The sequence below is a fragment of the Oreochromis aureus genome, linkage group 3 (assembly GCF_013358895.1).
Source record: "Oreochromis aureus strain Israel breed Guangdong linkage group 3, ZZ_aureus, whole genome shotgun sequence".
NCBI classification, from domain to species: domain Eukaryota; kingdom Metazoa; phylum Chordata; class Actinopteri; order Cichliformes; family Cichlidae; genus Oreochromis; species Oreochromis aureus.
In genome coordinates, this window is record NC_052944.1 from 75,283,641 (window position 1) to 75,288,014 (window position 4,374).

The window sequence follows — 4,374 nt, forward strand, 5'->3', positions numbered from 1 at the left end:
TTTTTATGTTACTAAGCTCTATTTAGCAGCTATCAGTGCCTTTCTGTTGACCCCTTACAGTCTATGGGAGCAGCTTGATAACCAAACTATCTGACACTAGCTAATAAATTAGCACTACACCCTTTCATCTAAACTGAATCGCTCTTGGCAATAAAGAAAAACATGATGTTGCTAAAAATGTTAAGGCTGGAAAAAGCAGTGGAGATTTAAAACAGAGAGATTCAAATCTCCATGTTTGAATGAAGTGAACATACGGTTCACACTTCACCCTGGGGTCCCCAAATTACTTCTGCTTTGTTTGACTGTCTGCTGTTGGTGTGTGATACTTTAATATCAGTGTATGTGAATCATCTTCAGCAGCTTTGTCTGAAATTTGACAGTAATATAATCATAATTCAATCATAACGAAACCAGATATATCAGGAAGCATCAGTGTTTAAAACAAGTCAGAACAAACCCTCAAAGTAAGGCGTTTGCCATGGGAATAAGTGCTAAGAAATTAAAAAAAGAAATACAAATCACATGTTTATTTTCCTACTGTGGATTTGCTGCAAAATACATTTTTTAAATTCCAGTTGAAATGTGTTGTATGTATTTTTTGAGTTGTTTGACTCATTTCACTTCTACAAAAGAAACATAACACATAAAAAGTATATTTTTTTAAGACATGAAACATTTTTATAAAACGGTGAAGCTGTGATTCCTTATTAAAGGACACTTTAAAAATCCATGATGCGATTTTTGAGTCTATGGGTCTATGGGTTTTCTGTAAAATTCAATGTGGATGTCCTCTGGTCTGAGGTGCTGGGGGGACCAGTTAGAGACCAGCAGCTGGACGTCAGTGGTTGGACTGGTGGACTACTTCAGTGAAGAGTAGACGACGTCTGGCTCTGGTTTAAAGTCTGAACACAAACACACACAGTTCAAACAACAGGAAACATGATTACAAGCTTTGTAGTTCAATCAACACCTCCAATCTCCACCTCTCTGCATCACACACAGTCCCAGTTCAGACTTTACTGGGAACCAGCTCAGATACAAATCACAGAGCTTCCATATAAATAACACTGTAGTCTAATTCAGATGTTGGTTGGGGTTGACCTTCTGATATAAGATATTCACAGCAATTCACCTTATTTTTACCAACTCAGAGACCTTGTTGCACGACCTTCTCTACTCCGTTACTACATTTCCCACAAAAAGGCCAAGAAAGACATTTATATCATTTATGGAGGCTTTTGGCTCTTGTGCAGGTTGTCTTCAGACTGTTGATGGCCTACCTCACTTGTACTGATTCCTAAACACTGAATGCGATACTAAAGTTGAAAGTTTGCACTTCAATCACATCTTGATCTTGATCATCTTTTAATCTTATATTACATAACAGATGCTGTATTTCTACATTTGAAGTGGACCTTTTCTGCCAATTTCCAGTTGCATGTTTTTCTTTTCTACTACAGTAGCTTTGCATGATTCACACTTCAGTATAATCCTTCTTTACATGGGGCCTTAGTGCAGCCTCTGTCTGATGCAAACTGTGTTCACTCCTGTCCCTTTAATCAAAACTCTCTTCTGATTGGTTGATTAAACAGCATGTGGGTGGGGCTTTAATGGTTGAGCTGGACATATTGATACCCTGCCTCTGTGACATCATTCACACACAACAACAAATACAAATAGACTGTGATAGTGTTTGGAGCACTCTGCTTTCTGAGCTTTTGGCTCACAGAGATTATATGTTATTATTATTATTACTGTGATGATATTTGTTGTATAAAAATGTATTAAAACTTAATAAAAACGTAATATCATAGTTGTTGTTCAGCATTGTTTCAAGACCAGCAGGGGTGAATTTAACGAAGCTCACATCTTGCTGCTCATGTTTCTTTAAATGAACTAGACAACTTAACAGGAAATCATTTGTCACAGAGAGCTCACAAGTCTGAGCTCGAAGACTGAGCAGTGATGTGGTTAGCTTAGCTTATCTTAGCATGATGTGTGGAAACAGGTCGTCTCTGTTAAAGAGCAGTTGTACCTTGGACTCCTCTTTCTGATGGTTTTGTCTCCAATACTGACGTCTTCAGCTCTCACTGCTGAGTAAACTACAGCTGTAGAAATCTCTGCAAAATAAAACACATTTAAATTACAGCAGGTATGAAATCTGCACATTTTCTTTATTATTTGTAATGTCTAAACAAGTCACACCGTTTTTTACAGAGAGCAGCAGGTTTTTCCTTCTTTCTCTCATTTTAACACCTCTGAATAAAAGGAAACGCCGCCTTTTGTGTGAAAAAGGAAGCTGGTGTCCACAAAGCTGCCATCTTCTTTCAATACAATTAGACACACTTCACAAAGCAAACATGTTGTCACAACATGAAAACTGTAATTAGCCAAAGTAGCACACACTGCAGTGAGAAGTCTAACCAGAACCAACAAAACTCTCCAGCTGAGACTGGAAACCACGTAAGATCCCAGACACAGTGCTTCAGTTAATGTATGTTACATTTTTTTTCTGTGTTGCAAGTGTCCAGAAACTGCTGTAGTGATGGTGACAGATAGATATTGTGTTTCCACAGTGTTCATCATGTCACAAGTCAACTGACACGAAACACAAGCCCACAAACTCTCACCTGCTTCACTTTATATTTGACTTTCAGCAACAGGAAGTTGCTGCTTTGGTTTTACGCGCAGGAGTTAATAAAAATATATTTAATGAAGACAAATCATCACATTAAGACCCAGTCTGAGAGAATAAAAGAAAAACACATGACGATATTTTTTTTTCTCTTCATACCTTTAACATTACAATTTCTTGACAACTTGTGTGTCCACCGAAACCAACCACCAAACAAACACATCTGAGCAGTTACAGCTCTGACACCTGTTCTCTGGGCCAGATGAGCCACATTTAAATCAAACTATTCAAATGAGCTATTTTAATTCAAAACAACTGGCTGCCATCTCAATGCAGTGCAGGTAACACAGACTGACAAACAACTCACCTTCAGGTTTCCGGTCAACATCTCTTCTCACCAATAGAGCCAGTAACACCAGTAGAACCACAACACAGACTGATCCAACAGAGATTAACACATGAAGAACAAGATGCGGAGGAGACGCTGATGTAGGGATAGAGGTGGATGTAGATACAGGTGTGGGAGTAGATGGAGATGTGGTTGTAGGTTTCCCTTACACGAACAACATATAATCATTAGCTTATTCTGAATGTTGAAAGCTGCAGAAACACAGACAGGTGAGTGTGTCACCTGTGACAGTGATCCAGCTGGATGGAGACTCTCCATGACCGCTGATGTCACACTTGTAGAGGCCTTCATCAGACCTGGAAACATGCTGGATGGTCATGTGACCTGTAGGCTGCTTCCTGATGAGGGAGCCATCTTTATAGAAAGCAGCTGGGAGGTTGGAGGGAGTGGTCTTTGTTTTACAGAGCAGAGTGACGTCATCTCCCTCCATCACAGGGAGGACAGGACTCTGCAGGATCACTGATCCACCTCAACACAGAGACAAACTACAGCATTTCATCCATTTACACACAGCTTCATCAACACTAACTCCACACACTCAGCTTACCAGTGACTGTCAGGTTAACCATGTTACTGATGGGACCCTCTCTGGACTCACACCAGTAAACTCCACTGTCCAGTAGGAAAACAGTGATGTTACAGGAAGAACCAGCTGGTTTTCCCCACACATCTCCACACTGAGTCCTCTGTTGTTTGCTTGTGTTTCTCCTCAGAGTCCATCCAGCAGAGCTGTCGTCCTCCTCACAGCTCAGAGACACAAAGTCTCCTTCAAAGAACTGAGAGCTGCTGGGACTCACAGTCAGACGAGCTGTGAGGGTTAAAATGAAAAACTGATGATCACGTCTTTGAGATCTTTACTGAAAGTTTGAATCCAAATGTGTAAAACCTGTCAGAGTTTATCAGGTTTAAACTGTGACAGAAGAAGGTTACTGACCTTGGTTTGTTGTGCAGCTCAGCAGTGAGATCAGAACTAAAGAGAAATGACACTCAGGTTGATTTGAGGTGAACATAAAGAACAACTCCACACAAACAGCTGACAAACACACAAACTCGTCTCTGATTTATCTGCTCATTTTCTATTTGATGCCAGAAACATGTTTCAAGTACAGTTTGCACAGCAAAAGACTGAAAAGTGTGTGAGGTTGAACAATAAAAAAAGAAATGTTTTGTCTGAGATCATCCATCTTCTTAACTAATTTTTCTTTGTGTCTGCAGAGATGCAGCTGTCACTGGCTGAGCAGCAGTGTTGAAATGTAAAATGTCACTAACGTCCAATGATGGGATAACAATGTATACAACACAATAACAATAATCACACAATCACATCCAC

General features: G+C 39.8%; 1 long non-coding RNA gene across 1 annotated transcript; it reads right to left on the reverse strand.

Moving 5' to 3' along the window:
* Positions 1–512: 512 nt before the first annotated feature.
* Positions 513–3,301, reverse strand: LOC120437621. The gene is made up of 4 exons (XR_005611297.1): positions 3,267–3,301; positions 3,003–3,188; positions 2,036–2,120; positions 513–902 (listed from the first exon to the last, which is right to left on the reverse strand). It is a non-coding gene; the product is annotated as an uncharacterized LOC120437621 (long non-coding RNA).
* Between the last annotated feature and the right edge of the window lie 1,073 nt (positions 3,302–4,374).